The following is an 8,476-nucleotide window of genomic DNA, read 5'->3' on the forward strand; positions in this document are numbered from 1 at the left end:
ACAGAGGGAAGCGCAGCACGGCAGGGGCTGATCCTACCCCCCTTCCCTCCCTGACCGCTCCCTCCCTGCATCCCGAGGCTCCAAAAACACCGAACAAGAAGATAGCACCTGGAACGGGAGGGGGCGGCCGCCCGCAACCGCCCTCCCCCGGGAGGCTCCGCCGCTGCCAGCCGGGCTCCGGGGCCGCCGCCCTTTGTTAGCCCGCCCTGCCCTGCCCTGCCCTGCCCTGCCCGCCCCCGGCGCCTCTGCGCTTGCAGCGGGAGCCCGGTCCCCGCGGCACCCCGGGCATCCCCTGCACGCCGGCTGCCGTGCAGCCCGGTCGCCGTCCACCACGCCGCCCCCGGCACCCCGCTCTCCGCGCACCCCCGCCGCCGTGCCCCCCCCTCCCCGCAGCCCGGGCCCCGCGCATCCCCGGCCGCCGTGCACCGCCCGTACCCCCGCTCCCCGTGCAACCCGGCCGCCGTGCACCGCACCGCCCTCGGCCCCCTGCATACCCCTGCCGCCAGCCCCCTGCCCCCGGCCCCCGCAGCCCGGTTCCCCGCCGGCAGCGCCCGCTCTCACCGTGCCCCGGGGCGCCGGCAGCTCCCGGCGGCGGCGGCGCCGCGCTCACAGCCGCGCCGGGCGAGGGCGCCGGAGCCCGGCAGCGCCTGCGGCCGCCCCCGGCAGGTGCCGCGGCGGGCAGCCCGCCCCCAGCACCGCCCCGCCGGCCCGGCCCGGCCCGGCCGGCCCCGGCGCTCCGCGGGAGAAGCGGCCTTGCAAGGGGGGCGGCAGGCAGGCTGCAGCCCGAAGCCCCCTGCAAGCTGTTGGTGCGGGGACCCCCCACCGCTCCCCGCCGCCCCTCAGCACCCAGCGCGGGGTGCTGGGGCGAGGAACCAAGGCCGAGGGGCAGCCCGCGGCTCTGCCCGCCAAATCTTGCCGCTGCGCCCTACCACAGCTGCACAGCCCGGCCACCGGTCACCGCAGCCTGCTCCAGATGCAGCCGAAACCCTCAATGAAGCAGCACCGACTCACGCTGCCTCGCACTTTTTATGGCCACGATGGCTGGGCAGAAAATGAGCAGTCACACGCTGCAGAATTTGGCTGGGTACTGAGCCCGCACAGCTCCACTGGGGCTGCGCCACCAGCACGAACTCGGCCTGAGCTCCCGTCCGGTGGTGGTGTGCAGACCTCAGAGAACTGGGCTCCCTCCAAAGCACTGCCGTCCTTTCCCTCACCTGTCCCGGTAAAAGTCCGGTCCCACCATCCCATAAATCAGAAGCCGTTGGGCTGCATTGCGGGTGCTTCTGATGGCACGCTGATCCCGCGCTGTCGCAACTCTGCGGTCCTCGAGAGCGAGTCTCACCAGCCACAGCAAGCCACGTTAATGCAGGGGTGGCTTTAACAGCATCTGCTGTCACCTACTAGGTTTGTTTCATACAGGACATTTAATCAGCAAATGAGCTATATTAAACTAATTTAAAAGCTACATGAAGCTGAACTGTTGTATCCCATGAAGGAAGACGACAGGCAGAGATAAGATAAATAAACTCTTCTCAGTTCTCATATTTGTTGTGAATGACTAAAAAAACCCTTTCAAGCCGTGGAATGATTTGTGTTACGCACAGGGGAAGGAGTTAAAGTTTAAAGCAGGAATTTGTATTTCTAACGCCCTGTTCTTGGCTGGTATAAAAGGAGCACAGTGCTATTACTGAGCCGAGCTGGTTTATGTCTAGGAATTAAAGTGGCCAGACTTCGTGTTGTGGAAGTCTTCCTGGCTGAAGACTGCAGGATTTCACTTTCCCGTTCCCAGTGATGACAGATTTTGCAGGTGACATGAAATCAGTTTCTGCTTTCCCTCCCTGCCACTTGCCATCCACCTTCCTGCCCTTTTGATGCCTAACACCTTCCTTTCCCTTTCTGCCCCGTACCCTCCTTTAGGACTCCTGGTTTTTTGTCCGGTAGCTGTTTCCTCCCGAGAGGTTGCTCCACATTCACCCTCGTTCTTTGGTTTTGCACATGGATGCGAATAAGGCACCTGCTCCTGACGCTACGGCCTTAACATCAGAGAGCTGTGCAGAAGGAAGATGGCAAGTCCGTGGGGAAACGTGACGCATATTCACTGAAGGAAAGAACATACCTTTTGACCCCAAAGAGGTGACTGAAGGAGATGCTGGAAAAGCTGAGATACCGTTGAGTATCTGGCCCATAATGGGTCTTTTATCCAGGAATGTCCAAGGGCCATCCAAAAGTATCCCTATTTTATAGAGGGAGAAATTAATATTTTATAGAGGGAGGAAAAGGGATGTGCCCTTAATTAGAGTGGGAGAGGATTCCACTCCCCAATGTGCTCTTCACAAGGAAGAGGCACTGGCCTCCCCGAAGCCGTTTATTCACTCACCGTTAAGCTATCATAAAAGGTTACACGGATAGTTTTATTTCAGTTCATAAGTAACTTATTCTGTCTTTGCTTAAAATGGTTCCTGTCGGTCTTATTTGAACTAAAATATTCTACTCCCCCGAAATAATAAAAGTGGCTTAATGGCCTTTTGCACGGGTGCATCTATATCAGGTTAAATTATGCTCAGCCAGTGCTACTTTTCATGCTGACATCTCTTTCTCTATCTGCTAACTCATAATCACCAGCCTAAAATGCTTAATGTTTAACAAGATGCATAAATCATAGAGCCTGTGATCAACCAGAATGTGAGATGCGGAAGAAACACTTGAGGGGACGTTATAAAGGCAGCGAGCGTTAGCTATGAGTCTTAATTATGAAACCCATCATGAAGCAGCACCTCTCACAGCAGAGTAAGTACCATCTCCCATATTTTTTCCACTTGTGCTTCCTAGTCAAAAATACTTGTCTCTATAAAATCTAGCGTGCTATCACGCACCTGGATACAGCCCCGGTTTGTGATGATTTGAGCACACTGCACAGTTAGCATGGCCATCACGGTCAGATTTCCATCAAGGGACAACAACATACTCCTCTCATGCATGTGCCTATGGGGATGCGCCATCAGAATGGGTTAATAATTTCAACAGCTCTAAATCGCTATCTTACGACATGAAAGGTCAGGTTTTGGAAACAGGATTAAACAGCCTGGTAATAATGGTGAGGACAGATTACTCAAGTGATGCCTGCCCTCTGGTTTGCTTTCCGCCCAAGGGTCCCTTTCTGATCTGAACCAAACACACCCCTCACCCAGCTAAAAACTCGATTGCTTTATCCAGAAGCAAGCGCGACTACCTGCTGCCAGCAGAGCTCCTGCTTGCAAACGTCATTCAGGTAAAGGCATGACTTTTGCTATCGCCTCTCCCAAGCGTGATTTCTCTCCGACTGGAAAGCTACGTGGAACGCTGTATTTTCCCACAGCAGCATATGCAGTGTATGTCACCTGTTCAGGATCATTCCATTAGGAGCCAGATGGACCCGCAATAATTTCCTTAATGAAATGATTCCAGATCGTTTTATTGAGATTTTAAAGACTTCAAGTGTACTTTGCATCTTGGCCAGCAACTCTGAGAGATACCGAGTGATAAACAGTTTCCCAGAAGTTGCCAGGCAATGAAACAAAGTCCTTTTTTGGGATGTAATCATAAAGGCTCATGAACATTTGTCCTTCTGTGATAAAAACAACAAGAAAAAAATTACCACCCGTAGCAGAACCTGAGGCTCCCCATAACCTTGGAGTATTTATTTAAGCATTATGTACTTACGATAGCACAGGTACTCACCCTGAGGCAGATGACAGGCAGCTAGGCCAAGTGGGAATTAACTATGAGGGACCACAACAAGCACATACTGCTGACAAAAGGAAACCTTCAACACAACTTCCAGCCATACCACCCTGGAGCGATGACCACAGCTTCCTTTCTAGACTAAACAGGCGTGGGTCAGGCAAACATCCACACTGGGGAGTTGAGGTGCTGCAGGTAGCTCTGGCTGATGGACAGCCACATCTAGGAGGTGCTCAGTGTCCGCAGCTCACCTTGTGTCTCTCCTGCATCAGCGACACTACTTCCATTTCGGGTTAGATGGCAATATCTTTCTAAAATGCACAGACCATTCTCCTGCAGGATACAGCCAGGCTGTAGGGGAATGTGCTGACCCCCTGTACCATCACTGGACCAGTGCCCTGCTGAGTGGTGGTGGCAGTGTCCTAGCTAGGCTGCCTCGCTGGCCTTACACAGCTAAACCCATTCTGCTCACATCTAAAGCCACGTTCAGGTCTTGCTGGGTGATGCCTGGTCATCCTGCCAAGTGCCAGCTTGGAAAATTGCACTTTTGCCTTTGTGCAATTCTCCCCGATCCTGCTTCAACAGAAAAGTGATTTTTCACCGCTCGGTTGGAGCAGCCCTGGGTGGCGTGCCATCCTGCACGTGCTTAAGCAGCTACTGCATCACAGGGCACTCTGTGTGCAGGCCAGCAGGCAGAGCAGGGCCATCTCTCCGGCACATCTCAGCTCCTACTGAACGACCTCCATAACTTTTTCCAGCAGGGACCAGGCTAAATGCCAAGCCCTTCAGTGCTTATTCCGGAAAGAGAAGCCCTTCCATGCAAACAAATGAAAGAATATATACCACAAAGCATAATTTCTCAAAGGTATAACAAAGCATGATTTCTCCACCAGGTGACTCTTGTGACACCAGTATCAAATGGTATGTCCTGCAAGGAGTAAGAATCAGGGGGAGGACTCAGAGGGTTGTTTTTAACATTTTTTGCAGGATTTTGGTTTCTTGCTTGGTGTTTGCTTCCGATGGCAGTTTAATCCTATTTAAGCACAAGAGTAGAGGTCATACAGCCTCCCTCAACAAACTGCAGTCATCGATACAGCAGATTTTCCTCAGTCTTGCTGGGGTTTTCACTGCCTTTGAAAACTTATGTCCCTTGACTTAAAAGAAAAACTGAAGAAACTAGAGCTGGACTCTCCAGTGCCCAGATGGTTTTCCAATGTATTTCTCCCAACTGTTGCAAGTTGCATGAGAAGTTGAGTGAAATATAGCAGAGACGGATATGAATAAGTGTTCAACGGGGGTGGCGAAGACCTTGCCCATCTCACTGCCTCTTCCCACCTGGCAATGGTGGGAGTCAGATCGAAAGCAGGCAGGCAATTTCATTTTAGTTCCCATGCCACAGCAAACAGCTAGCGTATACGCTGCTGTCATCAGCCCTGGAGCCTGCCAGCTGGATCTGGAGCAGGGCGAGATAGCCTAAGAAAAACTTGTGTACATACCACCTTGACGTGCATTCGCTATGTTTGCCTTTGGGAGTAGAGGAAGACGCCCTAGGGCTATGTTTGCACCATTCTTGCAAATAATTGCTGGAAACCAGTTGCAGGAGCCACCACAACTAGAGCTCTGGATGGTAAAGGGAGAGTCGACCTATGGCCATGATGTTTTGAGGGTCAGGTTACAGCAGCCCACTTTGCGTGCCATAAATTTGTTCACTGTCAGTGACCACTTTGAAATAAAATCTAGCATTCTAATCAGCAGACCACACAACATGAGCTGCACACCTTGTCAAATGCAGACCAGGGGCATTTCTGAGGGTCACGGAGGCTTTCAAGCTATTACCTGCTTCAGTTCATGTCACTGATGGACTTGGTAATGGAGACAGAAGAATAAACACAGCATATTTCCTCGAGCTGAGGCCATTGCGTATTAGCAGGATCAATGCATGTACATGGTAAGTGGGTACAACTGCCCTAGACCTGCAAAGCACTCAAGCACATTTTTCAATCTGATGCCATGAATAACTCCACGTACCTCTCCTTCCCCGTGTATTTCACCAGAGATGACAGGAATAACTGTGCTGCAGGGAAACAAAGGACTCAGACATTCATCTGGGAGTTTTTCCTCTTTCGCTTTTTTCTAGTTGCCACAAAAAAACCCTCCAAACCCCCAAATGAACAGCAAAAAAATCCAAAGGGAATTAAATATTAAGAGGACCAACAGCAAATTAAAGAAAGATACAGGCTACCTGGCAGAATGAGAAAGCCCGGGTATTACAGAGAATGTGAATGCCGAGTGGATTTTTAGGAGGCTGTATTCACCCTGATGCACCTGGGCCCTGTGTCGCAGCAACGCTCAACAGTGCTAGAGCCACTGGGAGCCAGTGCTCCTGTTCTCCACCTCCCTGGCCCCAGGCTCCCTGGCGCCTGGATGCCACGTACTGCCTTGCTCAATGAACAGCGTGCTCCCAGGGCACTGGATAACCGAGAAAACTTCCTTCTTCCTGTTTAAATAAAGCTGCGATGTCTCCTGCGAGGCGGGGGAGCGCCGCACACCCGCGTGCCCCAGTGGTGGCACTGGAAGAGCGGCATGGCATTGGAACGGCACAGAGCCCCGGATCCCTGCGCTCCCCCTCATCCTGCGCTCCTCTGCCTCCCCATCCTCTTGTTTCTCCCAACGTGAGCTGCTGGACACAGAGCTGGGCTACAGCTGCTTCACAGAAATGGAAAAAAGATCTTATTTGAAGGTGAAAGGACAATGTCAAACGCCCCAAAAGGAAACTGTCTTGTGCCTGTAATTTATGTCACTGGCTTGCTGGCCAATGCAGATGCCAGGCTACAGTAAATTTGGACTGGTTTGTGCATTTGCTCAGGCAGCTGGTGTGAAATGCAAGACCTGTGTCACGTTTGCTGGTGGAGGAAGGGAAGGCGTGGGATGGACAGAGGAAATTAGTTTTTGAAATAAGACATGGGCTGCATTGAAGAAGGATGATTTCCTTTGCGGAGTTGTTTGCAACGCTGACCTACCCGCAGACCATGAAGAGCGAGAGCAAGGAGGGGCTGGAGCCGGGGCTATCAATCAGAGGAGAGCAAAACTCCAGGGGAGGTTCAGGTTTTGCAAAATGTGCCCAGTTGCCTTTCGATTTTGCAAACCTGAACCACAAGTTGTTCAGAGCCAGGACCGTTTGAATCTAAGCCCATAAAGCTCGGGGAATTTTAGAGAAACTCCCCATTTTGGCTCGTCTCCAATTCAAATTAACTCCTGGAAGGTGAGGAGGTGTTCAGATAAATATCAGAAATCGCTCTCTAATGGGTCAAGGCCATTTTTTCCAGAGAACAAAAGTGATTTTTCTTGGATCTCTCTTACACGGCACATCTCAGACTGAACTTAAGATAGCTGTGAAAAAAATTAAGAAGCGAGGAAGTCCAAACCCTGCAGCAATGAACAAAATCCATTATTAAATTTTCTCATGGAGACTTCTCCCAAATAAAACCAGTGAAAAATCGGTTTAAGATTGAAATGAAATTGAATGCAAGAGGTTTGTAAGGAAGTTCACTGTTAATGTCAAGGGGAATTTGGAAAGAAATTACATACACATGTGCCAGCTCAGGAAAGTTAATTCTTCACGTTTTTATCCAACTATCCTGTCCTCTGCATGGAAACTTTCTAGATTATGTCCCTAAGCTTTTCCCTGGTTCTTAGTACCGCAGTCACTGTGAGCACCACTCCGTGAGCGGAGATATCCCTAAGATATAAATGATGATAAAGATGATAGCATAAAGAGGAAATAGAGGAAGGCTTCTTAAACATATCAAGGAGAGGAAAAGGGCAGAAAAGAGACGTGCATCTACTTTTCTTCTAGCATCCTGGGGAGGTGAAAGGAAGGCAGACAGAATGTCATTCTACTCTTGCCGTGAAAAACCTCCTCTTTCCTTCTGAGCTACTGACAAGCAGATTTAGGGAAAAGAGGAGGAAAAAAGGACATTTGTGCAGCGAAGAGAAAAGGAGGAGGCTTTGAAGACCTAATTAACAGACTCTGTCCCAAGTCACTTCAGTTCAGCTGCATCACAAAAGTCTGACAGAGATCCATGGGACCACAGCAACCTGCCTAAGAGAGTAAGGCACTGTAAACAAAACCAGTCACTCCGAAAACCCACCCCCCTCCAAATTCAGGGGGCTGGGAAGGGGAGGAAGCCGCAGCTGAAGGCCTGTTTTCCTGCTCACTAATAAATTTAGTTTACAGAACCTTTTGTGGGTTGCTTTTAAGGTTGTTTGTTGATTAAAGCGGCAAACAACAAACTTAGCCTTAATTTATGCTTCTTTTAACATTTCAGGCTTGGGGGGATGCTTTTTATAGGAGTTAATGAGGCAGAATAGGTTCTTTATGGGGAAGATATTTTCTCACCAAATTAAAACCTGTATTGAAAATAAAATAATGAGATGAAGGTGGCTTTTCTTTCAGAAGTAAATAAATCTCGGAGTAGGAAACTTCTCACGCACTTGGAACTGTCCTTATCGGAGAGATCTGAGAACAGCAGGTTCACAAGATGTTCTCTCTCTCTCTCTTTTTCTTTAAATTTTGCCTTCCTCCTTTCACCAAGACAGTAATAAAGCATTATTTGCTGAAAACATGCAAACAGCTCCCGCGCGTGAGAGCATGGAAGCACTGGGAGCTTGGCAAAAGAGAAAACGTCTAGTTCCCCTTCGCTACAGCAGTGCCATGAAAGCCCACGGCAGGGACTCGTCCCTACCATAACCATGG

At 50.5% G+C, this 8,476-nt stretch overlaps 1 protein-coding gene across 2 annotated transcripts in view; it reads right to left on the bottom strand.

Moving 5' to 3' along the window:
* The window catches only part of SHROOM3 (shroom family member 3), a 52,142-nt gene extending 51,470 nt beyond the window's left edge, over positions 1-672 (bottom strand). For both annotated transcript variants that reach the window (XM_072861170.1, XM_072861169.1), the window contains exon 1: positions 562-672. The gene's annotated coding sequence lies outside the window, so the exon portion shown is untranslated. The remainder of the gene's footprint in view (positions 1-561) is intronic.
* Between the last annotated feature and the right edge of the window lie 7,804 nt (positions 673-8,476).

The sequence above is a fragment of the Ciconia boyciana genome, chromosome 5 (assembly GCF_034638445.1).
Source record: "Ciconia boyciana chromosome 5, ASM3463844v1, whole genome shotgun sequence".
In the NCBI taxonomy this organism is placed as follows: Eukaryota; Metazoa; Chordata; class Aves; order Ciconiiformes; family Ciconiidae; genus Ciconia; species Ciconia boyciana.